Below are 21,644 nucleotides of genomic sequence, written 5' to 3' on the forward strand. Positions count from 1 at the left end.
TCCTTCAATTATGTGTGTCCGAGGAATTGAATCAAGATCACCAGACTTGGTGACAGGTACCCCTTACTTGCTGGGTTATCCCAACAGCCCTGAGGTTCCTTATTAAGGCTTCATTGAAACATTTATGATAATGGACCAAAAGTAATACTAGGAATATATGCCCTATTTAACCACTTGAATATATATGTACATATATTCGATATATTGAAATAGGCAAATTTTGAAGTATATAAATTCAAATATATAATATACACATATTACATATATTAGTATATATATTTTAGTTATATGTCCTTGAAAATCTGGATGTGAATGGTTGCAAGATATTATGTACTAGACTGTAGAATAATATTATTACTAATTTTCTGATAGATTTTTAAGCTACTACTAAGAGTTTCCTACTATAAAACATTGATCTGTGACAAACACCATAGGATCAAGAACCCTCTGGCATTTTGACTATTCGGGTCTTTGTTGTCTCTTCCAAGAGATGGATTTTAGACCTTCGGATAAGATCAAAGTCCAGGGATTATTTAAAAAGGAACCAGTTTACACAGAATTTATAAAATGCATTTTACTCCAGAAAAGAATATTGTCTTGAATGACACACGCACTAATTGGGAGATATGAAGAGAGAAGAAAGAGTCAGAGAGAGAAAACGAATAATTGTATCTGGCAGAGTACCAAACAGAAAGTATCATCTCACTATATTGTCTACATCGGGGTTGGAGAAATACATCATACAAGACAGAACTTTCCCTTGTTTTAGGCATCTGAATTATTCTGTTTATCTTACACATAACGGAGGACCATCAATGGCAGAACTTTAAGATAAATTAGCTTAGATCAAGGAAAGCAGAAAAATATTGAATAAATTACAAAGCCTTTACTGGCTTAAATTCTTGCTCACAAAACTGGCTTGTTAACTTAATCTTTTAAAGATTCACAAAAGGCTGGAAGTAAGTGTTTTGTTCTGTGTTGCTCGTGACTTTCACTAATTAAATCTGCCTTTTTAACCGAGCTTGAAAGCAGGAGGGAGAAAGTTGATTGTCAAGGGTACGCAGAGACAGAACATCATTTACTTTCAGTCTTGGTGTGAATCTTATCCAAATAATTAAAAAACAGTTCAAACAGAGTTCCAAGAGGAGGAGGAATCCCAGTTGGAGACCGTGGGAGAAAGATGGTTGGTGAATGAGATGGCAAGTTGAAAAGCCAATTTGAATATAGATAAAAATGATGGCTGACTTTGCACCTGCACCTATTTTAATTGAAGTTGTGAGGACGTATGAAAAGGCGTGCTTCAATTTTTGTTCATGTTTATAGGCCTCTTTTTTAGATAAAAAGATAAAGATTGACTGATTCGGTGACCTCAGCGTCACAACTTTGTTTTCCAATTTAACAATTGATGCAAACCCAGTTTTGATCTACTAAGATCTAAATTTCTGAAACATTCTCTAACTACCTGGAAGTAATTTCCTATCCAATTATGTATAACTAGGTATATTTTCCTCGAATTTATTATGTCTATGCCCCCTCAAAGTCAATGGCATCATATTGAAGGTTTTGATGCAGTTGTCCAGATATACAACACTTGTAAGCTAAGGTGTGAATTAAAAAACAAAATGAACCACAGTTAATGTTGAAGGTAGCAAATGGTAAAGAATTTTTCGATAAAGAACAAAGTTTTATGAAGAGAATGTCTTCTGAGAAATAAGGGACCAAGTATATGCAACATACCCCACGCCCTGAATCAGATGTGGAATTGGATGTAGCAAGAGTCAGCCTGGATCTATTTTTTTGAAGCCTGAGCTAGTAAATTTTCTACAAGGAAGATAGAATTTCACTGAGCTTCTTCTGTATGGTTCAGACTTTCTCTAAACTTGGGGTTTGAGAGATATTTGGAATGGAATGTCACAGAAAACATCAAGGATTGCAGCAGAGTTCAGCCAGCAGATTGACAGGCAAGGAGGGTTCTAAAGAAGTCAAAAACCTGTGTGAGAGAGGAAATCCGCTCTCAGAATCTTCTGGGTCTGAAGAGAGTAAAGCCATTTAACAAAGAATTCCTCTGTCTGTGCTCCACTACCAGGTCCCCTGTCCCCTTTCTATCACCAGACCTGGTGGCACTTAATGAAAACGTGGGGGCTCATGAGGAAGCTGCTACCAATCCTGTCCTCAGTAAGTTCTTTCTGGGAGCACCCTTAGAACCAAAATGGAGGCATCCATCCTCCGTCTTTGTGGGATATGGAACTGCCGAATACACACTATCCATTCCACCTTAAGAATGCCGTAGGGATTTGTAAGACTGAGAGCAAAAGTTTGAGTCAAATTCACATGTTCCCAAGCTTATAGTTTGCTTATCTGTTTGCTTATGTCTTATTTCTATCCATGACAAAGTAAACTACAGAATAAAAAGTTCATTTGGGGCTCACGGTTTCAAAGAATTTGTTCATAACCATTGTGCTGGCTTGAATATGCTTAGCCCATAGGGAATGGCACCGTTGGGAAGTGTGGCCTTGTTGGAGGAAGTGTGTCACTGTGGGGATGGACTTTGAGACCCTTCTCCTAGCTGCTTTTAAGACAGTCTCCACTTAGCGTCCTACAGATCAAGATGTGGAACTCTCAGCGCCTCTCCCATCATACCTGACTAGATGCTGCCAGGCTCCCACCTTGGCTATAATGGGCTGAAACTCTGAACCTGTAAGCCAGCCCTAATTAAATGTCCTTTTTAAGAGTTGCCCTGGTCGTGGTGTCTGTTCACAGCAGTAAAACCCTTTCTAAGGTAAGCAACATGGTAGAGACATGGCAGCCAGGGGATGGCTCTGCAGTATTCACTAAGAGTGCATAGCTGATCCAAAAATGAGAGGCTGAGAGAAAACCAACTGAAATTTGTAGCCTTTGAAATCTCAAAGTCCACCCTGTGTAACATAATATTCTCCAACAAAGCCAAATCATCCCAATCTTTCCAAACAAGTCCATCAACTGGGGACCAAGTATTTAAACATATGACCATATGAGGACTGTTTTCATTCAAACCACCACAACTTGTTAGTGGCATTCTAAGACGAGAACCTAGCTCTTTGACTCCATGCTATGCAACCATTCCACCATTGCATTCCCCAGCCTTCCACTGGTTTTAAGGGCTTAAAGTTTATCTGACCTTATTCTATGTTTTGTAAGTTCTATAAGAAATTTTGATCATAATTATTTGGACTGGGTTCTTTAACATTTTTTTGTTTACGTTTTGAAAAATTCAAACGTGTTTACAACGTATCTTGGTCATATCCACCCCCTAGTTCCACCTACCAGCTTTGAATCATACTACCCTACAAGATATATATTTTATATTTCTTATAACCTACAATCATTACCTTTAATTAGTGTTGCCCATATGCACCCATAGGTGGAATCATTCGCTGAGGCATGGAAAACTACCAATGACTGCCACATTAAAAGGAAAGTGACTCTCCCCTATCAGATACCTGTTGCCACTGGCATTAATTTTTTTTTAAGCCAGGGGTGGCACATTGTGAGGCCCTTCCTGCTCTATGCTGAAATTTTCAACTCTTTATCTTGCATAATTTGTTCAATTTATCTTTCCTACCTTCAAGAGATAGTGCGTATTTTCAGACTACTTGAACTTTAAGATGAATAGCAATATTATATATACATCAATCACAACAAAAATACAAAAGAGACTGCTAATGGTGAAGTATACAGATAAGAGGCACTCAACACCATTATGTATAAACTAAATTTTTATTTTTTTAAAACCATATCCCAGGGAATACTTATAGACTAAGATAAATTTTTATTTTAACGTCATATTCCAAGACTGGCTGAGAAAATTGGAGACGGATCAAAGAAATATTTCTCAGAACTTAATGTGTAAAAATTCTGGGAAAGGCACTACATTCTGAGCGTCTGAGATTCATGATCGACACGTCCAAATAATGTTTTGTTTGTAGATTTTAAACAAAGGTGGGAATCATGTATATAAGTTAGGTTCTAAAATAGGATACTGTAGTAACAATTTTGGAGTTTCGGTTTCTTTGAAAAACACATAAATATTATAAGAATATATTTTCCTTTTAGTCCTAGGTTGGGGATAGGGGACTGCCTCAGCTGACGGTGATTTGCCTAGTGCTTTAGCAGGGCCATGAGTCTGCAGATATTTTGTGATTGTGTGCCATTTGGAAATTTGGGAACTTTTTAGATGGCATCTAAATGCTAGGGACCGAGAAGGTGAGGTTTGTTTGTTGGTGGTTTGTTGGTTGTTTGGTAGGTAGGCAGCTGGTTATGGTTTAGGTGTTGGTTGTTATTGGTCACGGTTTGTTAAGTAGTTGTGATCAAGTAGAAGAAACAGCAAGATGGAGAAATTAAATACCTGGTGAAGAAAATCAAACTTGCCTTAAGGAATTTGATGCCCCCAATCATCAGGAAGGAGTTTAATAACATCACTCCCTTTCCAACCAATGACTTCATTCAGGGCCCTTTTTCCTTTCCTCTCTATCCTTTCCTCTCTTATCTAGGGTTAGGGAGGTTGAAAGGGTAGAGAAAAGGGGTGTTGAAAAGTGGAAGAAAGAAGAACCCATGAAGTAGCCAAAGACAAGCTACAGAATACAAATGATGAGAAGAGTCCGTAGTGGAAAAGACGCTGACCTTATGTGCCAATGACTTAGTGTGTGTGGATGGATCAGTATTTTGAAGTGAAGACCAGAGGGGACACTCAACATTATTTTTAGGTGCTTGAAGACTAATTGCAACCATGGAATGCTCAGAGAAGCATATTTCCTCTTCAGAGGTCACGCTGACAAGAGGCACTTCGTAAATAATACAAATGCCATGAGAATTGTGAGGCTGGAGGCAAAATTGGCTTCATTTTTGCATTAACACCTGGGAAAAACACGAAAGCAAGAAAAGACCAACTGGACATCAAAAACATTTTATAAATGCTCATTACAAAATGGGGGGAAAGCTGTGCAAATTGAGATGATGTGTCCGCCTCAAATCACAGAGCGCAAACCCAACCCTGTTGTTATGGATCTTTTATCAAATGGGACAAATATTGAACAGCTGGGGACTACTGCGTGCCGCTGCTAGGAATGAAACCCTATGATTTTTTTCGGCCCTCTCTCCCCCAACAGACAAAACCATCTGCCATTTTATTCAACAAAATGGAATAGTATGGGCAATGGTAGCTTCTGACTGAACAATAAATAACCGTGCAGATTGTAAAGAAATAGGGCTACAACCATGATTTAAACACCATTATTGTATGGCCCATGGTGACATCAGCAAGGATGAAATTGTTGAAATCCCGTTCTGAGTGGAATACAAAGGCTGGAATGGGTGGAGGAGGGGCTGGCAAAGTCCTGACAGCAAATGAGCTATTGGCAACTGATAGCTGCCAGGAAGGAGACAATCAGTATCTTCGGGGATATGGTCACTGCAACATTACCTATACTCCAGTAAATGGCCATACTCCTACACATATGCACATACATGACCTCAGTGTGTTTTGAAAGGGGTATGTTAAGTTGGGAGGGTAGAGTGTGGTGGGCCTGGATAAGGAAAGAGTTGGATGGGCCGTAGTGCAAGTAGATTTGATGAAACACATTACATGCCTTAATATTTTAATCCATGAATTAAATAATAAATAAATAAATCTGGAAATAATTCATGAGACAAAGCTTTTCAGAACTTTGGAGATTTAGCAAAGGGAGTGGAAATGGGAAGAGATATTCAATATAGTCAGACCACACTTGAAACTTTCCCATGCCTGCCTTGATCAGGAGGTGATCTAGAATGTCATCCTCACATCTGGATTGTGAGTATGCTTGAGAAACCATAAAAGGCACTGTATTGTGACATCTGCATGACATTAAGGCTCTATACAAGCTGGAAATGGAAATGAAGGCTAATTCAGAGTATCAACTGTTTACTTATTGAATGTATTCTGTATAATTCAGTCATTTCTATGTATCCATGAGCTCTGTTTCTACAGATACAACTTTATGCAAAAAAGTTAAAAACTGACAAAAAATTGTTTATGCTAAACATATACATTGTCCTATAATTTTCATAATACAATTTCAAATTGCTATTTAGAAAGCACATAGCTTCTATTGTGTATTACAGCTGATCTAAGGATGCGTGTATGGCATATACACATACTACGGCATTTTATGATGTAAGCGTGGAAACATCCAAAGATTTGGAGGATTCTGGAGAGCATCCCCCGTAGACACCAAAGGAAGACTGTGTATACAGAGCTACAACAGAAGCTAGGAGAGTCACAGCTTCCAACCTTTGAGGGAAACTGTGCAATCAGTGACTACCAAGCTCATGGAATGCAGACTCCAGAATCTACTCAATACAGACAATAGAGGATTGATCAAGAAAATCATTCAATAAACAAATGGCAAAGCAACAGTGTCAAGAAATTATCTCAACAGAACGGACAGAATTCTTAGCACGACCAAATATATGTTTCCTAAACAATCATGGAATGTGGAAAAGTGTGAGAAAATACTCATGACATATAAGAAGAATAAACCTTTACTGATTTCCGAAAGCATGCTAATGAGACATTGTGATCTCTACAGAGCAGTACTGAATGGGCCATTTTCCTATTTCTTTTTGTAATTAATTTTATTTTGTTGTTTTACAGTCCAGTTGTTGCCCCACTGACCTCCCATAGTTTCTTATCTCATTCCTCCTCCCCTCCACCTTCAAAAGGATGTTTCCCCACCCCCTGCCAGGCCTCCTCACTAGTCTCTTCCCTGTTAGCCCAGTCTTATTATCAGTACAGAGAGTTACTGGCCAGCGAGAAGGGACAGAGGAAGGAGAGAATGGTAGTGGGTTAGACCTTTGTGCTGAAAAGCCTTACTCTTTATTTTCATTGCTATTGTTCATCATCGTTTGGTTTTACTTTTAGCGTGAATTCAGAAAAAGGAAGAAGTTTGCAATCAGATTATTAACAATATGCAACCTTCTTCTTTGTGGAATGATTTGACCCCGATTTTCTCCATCATAAATTAATCCTTCCATGTTTTCACCTTAAAACAGCCAGACCAGAGTGCATCTTCTATGATTTTATCTAAAGATCCCTATCCTGAGAGGTTCGCCAATATTATGCACCTCTAAGGGGTTATACACTATTAAGGGTAGCCCATTTATTCTCATCAATCAATAGCATATGGTAATCTTTTGCTGAATAGCATATTTCATAATATAATATCCTGGATAACATATATTATAAACAACATAACATCACTTCTAATTTTGATATGCATTTTGTTTAGTACTTTTTAGTTCTCAACTTGCTCTATAAAGTCCTCTTCATAGACTTATTTATTGAAATAAATGAGTGGACCAACGGGAGTCCCTGATAACAGGGGTAAAACTAAGCTCTTGGTGAAATGGGAATAGCAGGGGCTGAAGAGATGGCTTGGCAGTAGCAGCACTGGCTTCTCTTCCAGAAGATAAGATTTCAGGTCCCAGCATACATGTGGCAGCTTAGAATCATCTGCAACTCTAGTTCCACAGGACCTGACATCCTTTTTGGGTTTTCATGTGCATTGCATGCATGTGGTACACGGTCATACATGTAGGCACAACAGCCATATACATACAATAAAAATAAAGGAGTATATGTTCAAAAAAAGAAACAAACAAACAAACAAACAAACACTGCTTGCTCTTTCAGAGGATCTGGATTATATTCCAGGCGGCATGGCAGCAAATAACCATCCATAATTCTGTTGTTGTTGTTGTTGTTATTATTATTGTTGGGTTTTTTTTTATTGGATATTTTTATTTACATACAAATGCTATCCCCTTTCCTGGTTACCCGTTCATAAACCTCCATTCCATTTCCCCTCCCACTTCTTGTATAAGGGTGTTCCTGCACCTAACCATCCACCCCTTCCCAACTCCCCATCCTGACATTCCCCTACACTGGGGGGTCCAGACTTGGCAGGACCAAGGGCTTCTCCAATTGATGCCCAACAAGGCCATCCTCTGCTACATATGCAGCTGGAGCCCTGGGTCTGTCCATGTGTACTCTTTGGATGGTGGTTTAGTCCCCGGGAGCTCTGGTTGGTTGGCATTGGTGTTCTTGTGGGGTTGCAAACCCCTTCAGCTCCTTAAATCCTTTCTCTAACTCCTCCGATGGGGACCCCGTTCTCAGTTCAATGGTTGGCCTTGAGCATCTGCCTCTGTATTTGTCATGCAACCATCCATAATTCTTGTCCCATGAAATCCAATTCTCTCTTCTGGCCTCTGCAGACACGAGGTGTGCACATATTACACAGATGTACAATGCATGCAGCACACCCATAATTTAAAGTAAACATGGTCACATAGAAATATTTATTGTCAGAAGTCCCAATAAAGAGGTTGCTTTTTCTAGTTTCAGTGCTGTTTCTTGCACCATGTGCTGTAATTTGAGTTTGCATGATTTTTCCATGTCGAGGACTCCCCAAGTGCAAACAGTAATGAGTAGCCAACTGTATTTAAGGCATTTAAATGTATCTCAGGAAAAAAAAATCCCTGGATGCCTAAGTCAACTGTCTCTCCAGGCATTCTGAGCCAGAGCCAATTTACTGTCCTTTCCACATGGGTGAGCCAACCGATTTTGTAAAGCCTTTTTTGTAAAATCGGTCAAGTAAAACTTATTCCCTAAAATTTACTTTCTAATGAGTTGTTAGGGCATCGCGGCCTGCTTTTAACAGGCACTCTGCAAAAAAGGACTCAAGAAAGGGGGATGTATACTCTTCATTGTAACACGGTGTTAATAATCCTGAAAGGAATGGTAAGCTAGTCCTTGTGTAGTGGAAAGCGTTGCAGCAAGATTTGTTCGCTTAAGCTCCAGCTAGTGCTGGGATAGTGCTACATCAGGTTGCCTGAAGACAGTGCCTTTTGGAAATCCAAGGTGGCCACGGACAGTCCCAGGGTTTGCTGAAGAGGAGGAGGCAGGAGAACTCCCTGTACCTGAGCACTGACTCACAGCAGTAGGAGAGGGCAGAAGACCAAGATCTGCCCAAGGCTTGTGGTCAGAGAAGTTGACCCCAGCTCTCAGACTTGGCTCCTCATGGTCCCGGATGACTATTCATTCAATATAAATGAATGTATTAGTTATCCCTACATGTATTATTCATGCAGCTTTAGTGGAATTAGGGATGCAAAGCCTCAGGCCATCGAAGCCTCAGCAGCTTTGGAGCTCCCGCCATGGCTGAGAAGCATCCGTGGTTGGTTCTGATCATTCTTGATGGACTACAAGGTAAACCCTTTAAGCATTTGGTACATTTCCTTCGTTGCTCACTAGGACGTGCTCAGATCCACGACTCCTCCTCCTCTTGCAAAGGTCTGTTACTCTTGTGAAATGGTAAGTGGACATTTGGAAATGTGTCTCCACATGTTCCATGATGGTGTCAAGCCTCCTTCATGGAAGAGGCAGAAAGATAGGATGAGCAGTACTTGTGGCTTCCTCCTCCTCTTCATTGAGGGCACAGGTCCCCTGAGGAAGTGGGCTTTTTTTTTTCTTCAGCCAATTGAAACTGCACTTAGAATATGAGAGGAACTTCCGGCCTTGAAATCATCTAAATGAATCATTTAGTGAAAAGCAGGCTTGCTGGAAAATGTTGCAGTTTTGCATGGGTAAAATCTAGCACTGATATTGGGTGGCAAGTACATCACTCTCCATCTACTTGAAGGTCTTAGGCTATCGTCCTCTGTCAAGACTACTTCACTAGAGAGAGCAAAGTCCACATACTAAACATGGTCTGCAAAGATGGCCTTTGGGTTTCCTTTAACTTGACAGTGGTAAGGTACCGAGTGCATAAGAGTAGTTCTCCCGAACTAGGATGGTAATGATATTTTAAGGGCATCTAGAATGATTCGAAAACAGTGTGCTTTTAGATTACACATATATGTCATACATTATTTATGTTTCCATTATTAATTTATATCTTACACAAATATGAGTATATAGTTGCTTCAGAATAAAATGTTTCTTGAGAAGAAAAACCAGGATCTTTCTCTGCCTGTTGCTCATTTCCTATTTGAGAGCACAACCCACTCTATCTGACAAAATTAATCATTTTTTTTCCACAGCATTGAGTGTTGTTGGAAATGTCACCCTCCTTAGCATCCCAAGAAGAAATTAATTAGAATTTAACGTGTAATAAGTTTAACTTGTAAAGTAAATGGTACATATATCATCTCTGTGCAAACAAACACTGCCTTACTGAGTCTGGCTACTTTAAGAAGGGTATTCATCACAAGCCAAGTCAGAGAGACAAAACAGCAGTTCCCATCAGGATTCTTCTAAGTCAGGCAAAAGCAGAGAATCAGTCCCCAATGTCCGTAACTCTGGGAGAGAACAGTATTTCAAAACCTACTTTGGCTGCAAATCACATCTGGTTTTCTTGGTTTGTTTAAAAGCCACGCTTTTGAGTTTAGAATACTATATTTTAAAACCAAATATGCGTAGTGCTTAAATTAACTGGGCTTGATCCAGATGGTACCTATATTCAAGGACATGTAAGGCACTTCCTCCTAAGAGCACCTAAGGACACCTTTTAATACAGCCTTACGATATCTAACTCTCTAAACGTGGTGTCTGTCTTTAATGACTGTCCTAATGACTGGCTTAGGCCATCTATACTCCAGTGAATTCCACAATGTTTCAGGGAACAAGGAAATCAAAACTGACCAATTTAAGAGATGTGAAGGGGCACTATTGATTTTCTTAAATGCAATTTTAAAGGATTTTCTGACAGTTTTAGTGGTAGTTGGAAGAATGTCAAACTCACCTTTTAGGAGAAGAATGGATTAAATGCAAGAGGCCAGAGAAAGGCTATTTTCCTGTTCACACACTCACCTCAAGCTGTATGCTGCAACCTTTCCTTAACTGGAGTCAGCTTAAGTGTTTCAGACAGAAAAGCTTGCTATCCTCATAATTTGCTGCTTTCCTTAGTTGAAACATTGGAGAAGATAAAATAAAACATAATTTAAACAGCTCAGAACCGACGAGGTCCTGCCACTGAATACAGTAGCACAGAGCTTTGATTTTATTTTCATATTTATTTATCATTTATTTATTTATTTCTGCCACTGAAGCTTCTTGGTTCTGCATTCCAGCTGTTCCCCTCTTGGGGCTCAGCTTCTGCTAATGAAATGGATTCCACGCCAAATGCAAGACTATTGGTAGGAGAGAGGAAAAGCACAGACACAGAAGCTGTGCTTTCCAAACATCAAAGTATAATTACTTTGATATAGTTTAATAAAGGCATGCAATTAATTTTTATCGCAGACTCTCCTAAATACTGTAGACTGATCAAAACTACATAGTCTGCCATCCATTCACCTGACCTATTTACCACACCTTAGATTCTAAAACCACAAAGAAGGTAGTTGACACGTGACTTGTAGTACAGCATGCTCGCACATGCTGTAGTGTTTCTCGAGACAGTTCCGAGTCTCACATGGTTTTGTTGGTATTATTCGGTGCTTTATGTCCCTATAAGGTGGAGGCTAAGCACGCTATGAATTTTACAGCCGCAGCATCCTCTCCATGAGCAGACCAAAAATAGCACCATAGCCCCTAACTTCTTACGACAGGGCTTATTTTGAGCTTTAATATTTTCAGAGCAAGTCAGCCACCTACCACAGTAAAAATAGCTCTCGTATTCCATGTGGTGTGAATGGGGGGACTCACCAACATTTAATGGGGCTTAGCTAGGGCACTCTGAGTCTTTTCTCCCAATTAGACTCAAGAATAGCCTAGCTTGCAAAATTAAGAATTTCACGAAAGAAATACGAAACACCATCTGCTCTAAATAAAAGAAATCCTGCTTGATAACTCATTTCACAGGAAGATAATGAGATCTGGGATCTTTTTATGGTTTCCTTAGGTTTGAAGGTCAGAAATATTTCTGTTACCCGGTGATTTCCACGGCTCATTAACAGAAATGTGTGGTCCTTTCGGCTACACTGTTTTCCTTTGATTATCACATGAAGAGTATATACTCTCCATAAAAGATGATTTATTATAATTTGGAAATAATAGCATCTTTTTCAAACAGAAAATATAGTAGTATGAAATTCCTACGAGATGCCGAGAAGAGCGGGGACATAATCGCAGGCCGCTCTCCTATCCCGTCCTGCTTGATGCAGTATTATTAACATTTTATGGTATCGTGGTGGATTGTTGAAACCAAGAGACTGACATTGGATTCTTAACATTAACAGAGCCCTGGTTTCTTTCAGATCTCTCCCCCACGCCCCCCACACACATACACGATGAATGCTAACTTTCTGTTCCGGGCTCCCATCCAGGAATAAGAACCACTCTTAGTTCCCTCGTCTCTCCAGTTCCCTCGTCTCTCCAGTTCCCTCTCATCTGAACAATTCCTCAGCTGTCCTGATTTCCACGCGGGAGGAATGTGCAGAGCTTCTGTTGAACGTCCTCCAGTGTGAGAGGGTCAGACGATTACCTTATGGTTATATCTGGGCCATCTGGGAGAAAATAACCACAGGGATACTTTGTCACTTCATAGTGAGACATATATGACCCCACCCCCAGAGTGATCTTATCAATGACACTAACTTTTGTAACTGGTTTAAGGCAAGGTTTGCGGATATCTCTAATTTACAAGCATCTTGACTTTTCCTACCTGCTCTCTGAGTTCAAGTGATCTGCATTCATTGGAGATGAGTGGAGGAGAGGACAAATTTCACTGTCAGGAAGGGGGAGTTACCCATATGTATTATTTTGATTACATTTGTACAAAAGTTTATTCTCTCACATTTATTTATTCAATTATTTATATCAGTATGACACATGAGTATTTACTTTGGCTTATCGTTCAAAACCCTGCTATTTATTTTATGGCTCAAATCATCTAGTGTTGGTTTTATTTCAGTTTTAAATCAGCTCCTTTACATAGCTCATCCCCACCCCTTTATCTTGTTTCCTTATTTTATCTATGCTTGCCCTTTCGTCCCAATATTGGGCCACTCTGCTTACTGATGTTATCTTAGCTGCATCTCAAAGGCCCTCACACAGAAAGGCTGGGTTATGCCCCACACTAACAATTATACTTAAGAACAATGTATTTAACTGTGTATGCACATATCATATCCACATATGTGTGCATGTATGTCATATGATGTGTCTGACTTCATTCTGAAAACACAGTGCCCATTCTGGCTTTTAATTGGCTAACTTAAAATGTTTTTCTTCAGCAGAATAAATACTGCCTTAACTCTAGCACATGTAAAGGAATTTCAAATTAATATACATCATAATGAGAAACAAATTCAGCAGTTAGAGCAACACACATACACACACAATTGTGAACACACATGCACATATACCCATACGTGTGGGCACACACACATTTGGGCACACACACGTTTGTACATGCACACATGCACATACATATACACATACAAACACACATACACGCATGCGTGCATACATACACATTATCTGGATGTGTGTGTATGTGTGTTTCTTTGGTTGTTAGGTTTATAATTCTAATCAAAATATTTTTTCCCAGTGTTCCCGGGGTCAGATAACATATTTATGTGTGGATTTCTGTGAGATTATTGGAGGCTTTCATTATACCAGGAAATTCATTTGTCTTGGTCCATATTCCATTCTGGAGTCCCAGATATCCTGCTTGATTTGATTTTTGGTTTCATGAACATTTTCCACATTCAGTATGATGGCTGAATCAGAGTGGCCCCCGTAGTCTCATCTATTTGAATGCTTAGTCATGAGGGAATGACACTACTGGAGATGAATTAGGAGGCGTGACCTTGTTCTCCTGCTGTCTGCAGATGAAGATATAGAACACTCGATTTCTTCTCCAGCACCATATCTGCCCATGGTCTAAACCTCTGGAACTGTAAGCAAGCCCTGATTGAATGGTTCCCTTTTCGGCATTGGCATGGCCATGGTGTCTCCTCAGAGCAACAGAAGCTGACTAAGACAGTATTTCTATTGTGATTTGGGGTGTATAACTGGACACATACACAAGCTTATAAACCCATCACCTGAAGGTTTGACCCATGACTCAGAATGATAGGTGCTTTCTTCAGTCATACACTAGCTCCTACTCAAACCTCTGAAATCTCTTGGCTAGTTCTCCAAACATTTGATTGTCCCCAAATATCATAGCTCTATTTATTATATATATATAATACATATATAATATTTATATATTTATTATATATAACATATATATGAGTGTTTCGCCTAAATGTATGTGTGTGCACCACATGTGTGTCGTGCTCACAGATATCAGAAGAGGGCTTCTGATCTCCTGGACCTGGAGTTATAAATGGTTATGAGCTACCATATGGACCCTAGAGACCTAGTTCCAGTTCTCTTAAAGAACAAGCACTCTTAATCATGGAGGATCTCCAGCCAGTAGATGTCACAGGAACGTAATCACATAGCATATACTCTCATCAGCCTGGCTTTAAGTTTACTTGCCAAAAATTCATTTGAGAGTCATCTGATTTCACAGGAATTAGCACCTCATTCATTTCCAAACCTAGGTCATATTTCATCAAACAAATCTACTACAATGTATGCACTCTTCACCTGTTGAGATTCATTCCTTCCTTTGAGTTTTTGCAGCTATGAAACAAGTTACCATATGCAATCCCGGAGTGCTGGATGGTAGGTGGGGGTCATTTTTCCTTTTTCTCCTTTTACTTTTGCCTTTGTTCTGAGGACAGACTATCTATATGTGACACAGTTTGCCTCGTGACCTTCCTGCTTCAGCCTCCTCAATCAGAAAGCCAAGTAATCATTTAAAGGGCTAGTGTTCCAGGTGGTCAGCTCTAACGTTATAAAAAGCTCCTAAAGTATCAGGAATCAATGACATTTTACTAATTTTCTATCAGTAAGGGCAGAAATTGTTTCACTTTTTTTTTTCTTTGTTCTTTTGCTTACATGTCAACATTTGTCAATGTTTTAGGAATTGAGTCATTGCAAGATGGAAACCCTACTATGGGAGTTCCCAAAGGATATATGGCGACTGGGGTTTTAAATATATTTGCTGTCCACTTCTCTTCTTTAGTATATTTTTTCAAATTTCATGAATTTCTTTCCTTATATTTTAATTTTACTGAAGGTCAAACTGCCAACTTTCTTTCCTGGATCATGAAGGTTTTATCACTAAACACAAGTCACCCAATGCAAATATAAAATTATAAAGCATTTAGGATAAAGCATTGGCACCTGTGGTACTTTTCCAGGTAACTTCCTTACAAGATGTGAGACATGTGAATGTATTCAGTTTTTAAAGTTTTTTCACTAGTTCTTTGAGAATTCGGTACAGTATGTTTTGGTTATATTTATCTCCTGCCCCAACTCTTCTCTGACTGGCTGTGTGTAGAAGGCTAGTCATTCAGGCATGACAAGCTGAAGACAACCCCTTTCTCTACTGAATTATGTGCGTCCTTGTATCAGAAAGCAGCTGATTGGATCTGTATGACTGCTTTGTCTAAGATCTCAGCATCTAACTTCTCCTCAATACCGTTCAGTTTTGACAATTCTGCCTGTTTCAGTCCTTGTCTTTGTCCTTATTCTTTTCCAGAAGTATTTAATTACTCTAAAGATACACGTTTACATTTTTTATTCCTCCAGAAAAAATATACATAGTCAGGAGGCTTTAATAAGAAAAACATTTATTTTTAAAGCGTTTCCTACATCTTTCTTAAGTCATATTTGGGGTGTGTCTTTGGTTGCAAAAAAAAAAGTAGTATTAGATAATTTGTATTAATTTTAGATAAAGCGAATTGACATACAAGGAAAAAGACCATAGAAAAAGAAGAAAGTCATAGAAGAAATGATAAAACACAAATTCCCCAAGAAGACGTCATGATGCTTCACACATGTGTACTTAATAATCAGATGTCAAAGCACAAAGCAAACACTGGCAAATCTATGTGTAGGAATCCCTCTAGGACAGTCAGTGATTTTTATCACCCCTTTCAGTAGCTGATAGATCAAGAAAGCAGAAAGTCAGTAATATACAGTTGATACGGTTGGGCTATCAATCATTTTGATTTAATTGACATTTATAACGCACTACATTCCCAAACTGCAAAATACATATTCTCAGGACAGTCCCTTGGAACATTCACCAAGGTCCTAGGCTATAACCCCTACTATCAACCCTTAGAATAACCAGAAACCCTATATTATGACACGATGAGATTAAACTACAAAAAATAAATCAAAGCAAGATAACTGGAAAGATTCCAAATATTTGAAGATTAAAAAAAAGAAAGAAAAACATACTTCTATATAACCCATGAGTCAGAGAAGTCTCAAATGACAGTGAGATTATTTCAGATGTATAGTGATAAGAAAAATACAGCATGACAGTTGGCAAGACACAAAAATGAAGTGCTTAAAGGCAAATCTTTAGCATTAAATAAATGCACCAGGAAAAGATAGGGCTGAAATTAATGCGTCAGCCACTTCCGTCCTTGGAACACCAGAGAAGGAAGAGTAATGTTAAGACTAAAACAAAGAGAAGAAAACGCATGGGGGTCGAGAGAGAGAGAGAGAGAGAGAGAGAGAGAGAGAGAGAGAGAGAGATTAAGAGAGAGAAACCAATGACCCTGGAGGCAAACACAAAGAGAGCCAGCAAAAGCAAGAGCTAGGCTTTAAAATATGTTCTTTAAATAGAGAAAAAGCACTAGGCATGTGCTCTGGTTCAGTGTCAAAATGGCCATCCCAAGCCCATGTGGCTTGGGTCCCTGCTGTGATCTTAATGGTAGGTAGTGGAATCCTTAAGAGGTGGATTCAGTCTCATTAAAGGAAATTAAATCAAGAAGGTGTGACCTTGAAGCAGATATGTGTACTTCATTCCCCCTTTTCCAGGCCACCACGAGGTTAATAGGTTAACTCTGCAAACTGAATTCTTCATGCTGTGCTGGGCAGCCACAGGTCCATTGCAATAGGACCAACTAATCACAGTGTGGAACCTTGATACCCAGAGCAGTAACAGGCTTTTCCTATTTTTAAGATGATTAACTCATGTATTTGGTGGCAGCCACAGAGAGGTGACTGATGTTATAGGCTAGTCAAAAGAAGAGGAGCAGAGCTGAGAGGGGAAAGAGAAAGATGGAAAGGCGGGAGAAGTGGGAGGGAGGGCAGGGGAGAGGAGAGGGATGATGAACATTGCAAGTTCAAGGGCTCATTGTTATTGATTCTGTGGAGATTACGGGCATAAAAGGAGAAAATTATGGACAATTCTCTACCCCAAATTTCATAAATTAAATGAAATGAGCCAATTCCAGGGAAACAACAAGCTATTGAAATTTGTCAGATAAGAAAGAGATAATCTGAAGAGGCCTGAATCTATTAAAGAGATTGAATCAATAATTAATTACTCTGAAAAAGAAAGCATCAGGTCCAGATGTTTCTCTGAGAACTTTCCAAACATTTAAGGGAGAAATTAAGCCAATTCTTCATAATAGAAATAGAAGCAGAGACATCACTCTGTAATTGATTCTATAAGGATAACATTACCTCACTAACAAAACCAAATAAAATATTACAAGAAAGGAAAACTACAGATCAATTTGCTTCAGTAATACAGATATGAAAGATACCCTACAATATTAACCATAGTAATAGAAAAATACATAGAATGATTATATCAGACAGAAGAGATGGTTCAGCTATTAGAAGCACTGGCTGCTCTTCCAGAGGACCTGGGTTCAATTCTCAGTGCCGACTTAGTGGCTCACAAACATTCATAATCTAGTTTCATGGCATTCAATTCCCTCTTCTGCCCTCCTTGAATACCAGGAACATACTCAGCCTTTATGCAGACAAGCATTCACGTATGTAAAATAGAAATAAATCTAAAAAATGAAAACTATTGTAAAGGATTATACCACAAGTATGTCCGATTTTATCCAAGGAAGACAAGATTTTGAAAACTCAAACATCAATGTTAGGGCTGGACAGATGGTTCTGTGGATAAGAGTGTACACTGCCTTTGTAGAGGACCCAAGTGTGGTTCACAGCATCTATGTGGGGAAGCTCCTAATCTTTAGGAGATCAGATGCCTTTTTTAATCCTCTGCAGACACTTTCACTTACATGTATATATCCCCTAACACATACAAACACAGACATATACATAAAAAACAAAATAATCTATCTAACCAACTTCATGTCTAATTTAAAAAAAAAAGCCCAAGTGATGGTGTAAATTGATGCTGGAAAAATGATACAAAATAAAGTTCTATTTCTTGGTAAAGTCTGCAATTCCCAGTCGAAAGTCTCAACTAACATTGGATAGAGAATATATTATAATAGATAATGACAAGAAAAAAATAAGACATATTACTTCCATGAAAGAAAGCTATCTAAGACCGCACTTTCTGACGAGGCAGGGCTACACTAGAACTGGAATAATTTACTGCTCTGACAAAACCATATGAAGCAGTGTCTGTCTTTCAAAGGATCTCAACTGTTCAGATACTCAGAGAACAGCTTTCTTTTGTCCATTTTGTCATCATTGGTAGAATGCGTGGAAGGACAGAGCCATTACTGACTCTATTCCCAGGTGTTTCTAGGTACTTGACATTGCCCTCATCTCAAGGACATTACTCTCTCCAGAGGCCTTACCTATCTGCCCCAAGTCAATGCCTTGATATCTGGAGTAGTATAGGGACCCATGAGCAGAACAGAGGCTGGGGAGGAGTGCAACCTACTTTAGCAAATGACACATGGGTAAAAGTATGAAACCTTTATTCTGATCATAAGTCTGTGAAGCCATGAGACTTAGGGGAGGTCCGTGTCTTAGTCAAATTTACTGCTGGGAAGAGACACCATGATCACAGACACCCTTATAAAGGGAAGCATTTAATTGTGGCTGGCTAACAGTTTCAGGGTTTAGTTTATTTTTGTCATGATGGGAAAGCATGGCAGCTTGCAGGCAGCCATGGTACTGGTGGAGCTGAGGGTTCTACATCTCGATCTGCAGGTAGCAGGAGAGTGTGTCCATGTTGGGCATAGCTTGAGCATATGAGATCTCACATCCCACCCCAACAGTGACACATTTCCTACAACTAGGCCACACCTCCTAATGGTGTGACTTCCTATGTGTCAAGTGTTCAAACACATGAGTCTATGGGGGCCATACTTATTCAAGCCACCACAGGCTGTGTTTGGCAGTTATTTTTTAATACATTTTTTTTCTTGCTTGCTTGCTTGCTCATAAGATTGTCTCTCTAGCACTTTTTGCTGTCACGGTGTAGTGTCCCTGACTTGAACCCAGAATCTTGCTCAATGGAAATCTCATTGAGTACCTACACACCCTTAAACCTCCTCTGTGGAGCTCTTATCCTCTTCTTACTTCTCCTCTCAATAGCTGTAGTGACAAATATATTTGCTCGTGTCTTCTCTACTCTAGTCTTCATCTCCTCATGTATAGTTAATTTTGGTTGTCACCCTGCACAGAACACAAGTCCAAGTGGATCAAAGACCTCAACATAAAACAGGATACACTAAATCTGATAGAAGAAAAGGTGGGTTATAGCCTTGAACAGATTGGCAAAGAAGACAGTACCCTAATGAACTCAGGCATTAAGATGATTAATTATTTTAATTAAGATAAATTAATTAAGATTCATTAATAAATGGGAATTTCTTAGGATTTTGTTGCTGTGAAGAGACACAATGACAAAGAAAACTCTGAGAAAGGAAAGCATTTAATTGGGGCTGGCTTACAGTTTCAGATGTTCAGTTCATTAGCATCATGGCAGGAAGCATGGTAGTGGGCAGGCAGATATGGTGTTGGAGAGGGAGCTGAGAGTTCTATATCTTGATCAGAAGTCAGCCAGAAGTAGACTGTCTTCCACACTGAGGGTAGCTTGAGCTTATATATCTGAGAGCTCAAAACCACATCCTCCAACAAGGCTACACCTACTCCAAAATGGCCACACCTCCTAATAACGCCACTCCCTATGGGCCAAGCATTCAAACATAAGAATCTATGGGGGCCAAACCTATTCAAACTACTACATGCCATTCCCTGGACCCCATGGGCTTACAAGCCTTAACATAATGCTAAACGCGTTTTGTCCAACATCAAAAGTCCCCATAGTCTCAGCAATATTTACAAGTTGAAAGTTCTAAGTCTCCTCTGAGATTCATGTAATCTTTTAACTGCAATCCCCTATAAAATCAAAATTAAAAAACAGATCATATACTTTCAACATCAGATATAATTACTATTCCAAAACATAAGGGAAGGGAGTATAGTGAGGAAATACTGAACCAAAGTAAGACTGAAAACTGTCTGGGCAAACTCCAAACTCTATTTCTATGTCTAATGTAAATGGACTTTTCATATCTCCAACTTATTTCACCTTGGCTGACTGCAATATCCTTTTTATTCTTGAACTGTTTCCACTCCCTGTTAGCAGCTTTCTTTAGCAGGTATCCCATGTCTCTGTCATCTCTAACTTCTTGGGTTCTCCAAGGTGACCCAGGCTTCTGGAACACAATTTCTGCTGCCACTGATCTTGGTGGTCATCCCACAGTAGTAGCATCACCAAAACAATGGGGTCTTTTGCTTCAACTGGACTGCACTTTCACCATAAATTGTCTAAGTCTCTCTTCATGGCCCCAAGCCTCAACTTCTTTGCATGACCCCTTCAGTCTAGGCTATCCACTGCAACTAAGGCTGCATCTTCAACAGTGGCCTCACCAGGCCTCTCACAGTGCCAAGCCTCAGCTATTCTCCATGACCCCTTCATGACTTCAAATTCAGGTCACTTGGGTGATTCTCATTACCAAGTCCGGCAGCTAGCACAATGTCTAGATCTGGCTTTGTGCTTTCAGAAAACATTTCCCAGATTTCACATCACTAATGCCGGTCTCTTCTTAATCACCACTAATTCCTCAGCTCCAGCTAACCAGCATTGATTGTTCCAATAACCCCTTCTATTCTTGACTCCATAGCCAGGGCCATGTGGCTGAAGGTGCTAAGCGCTGCTGCTTGCCTGAACTAGAAGTATGGCCCCCTTGTTTTATTATATCTTCACAGCTTTCTGTTTGTGAAGATTCCCTTCATTGCCTGTGCTTGGCTGTCCTGGAACTTTCTCTCTAAACTAACCTTGAACTCAGAGATCTGCATGCCTCTGTCTCCTGAGTGCTGACATTAAAGGCATCGATCACTGTGCCTGGACCTAAACTTTTCATTACCTGGACCTTTCTCTGTACCAGGCCTTCCTTGAAGTCAAGAGATCTACCATCTGAAACACTTCACTCCCGGTAACAACTTCTGTGTTAGTTAGGCGTCTCTGTAGTCACAGAACTAATGGAATGAATATACAATCCAGCAATGACCATCTGTCTACGGGAAGTCCAAGAATCTAGGATTTGCTCAGTCAGTCCCAAAAGACTGGATGTTTCAGCTGGTTTTCTGTATAAGATGAAATCCTGAAGAAGCAGACTCCAATAATAACGAAAACAAGTAAGTACAAGCAGGCAAAGAAAGGAGGGACCTCCCTTCTTCCCTTTTCATTATATAGGCCTCCAGTATGTGGTATGGCCCAGATTAAAGGTGTGCTTCAAGATCTGGATTAAAG

This window comes from Rattus rattus, chromosome 17, assembly GCF_011064425.1.
Source record: "Rattus rattus isolate New Zealand chromosome 17, Rrattus_CSIRO_v1, whole genome shotgun sequence".
In the NCBI taxonomy this organism is placed as follows: Eukaryota; Metazoa; Chordata; class Mammalia; order Rodentia; family Muridae; genus Rattus; species Rattus rattus.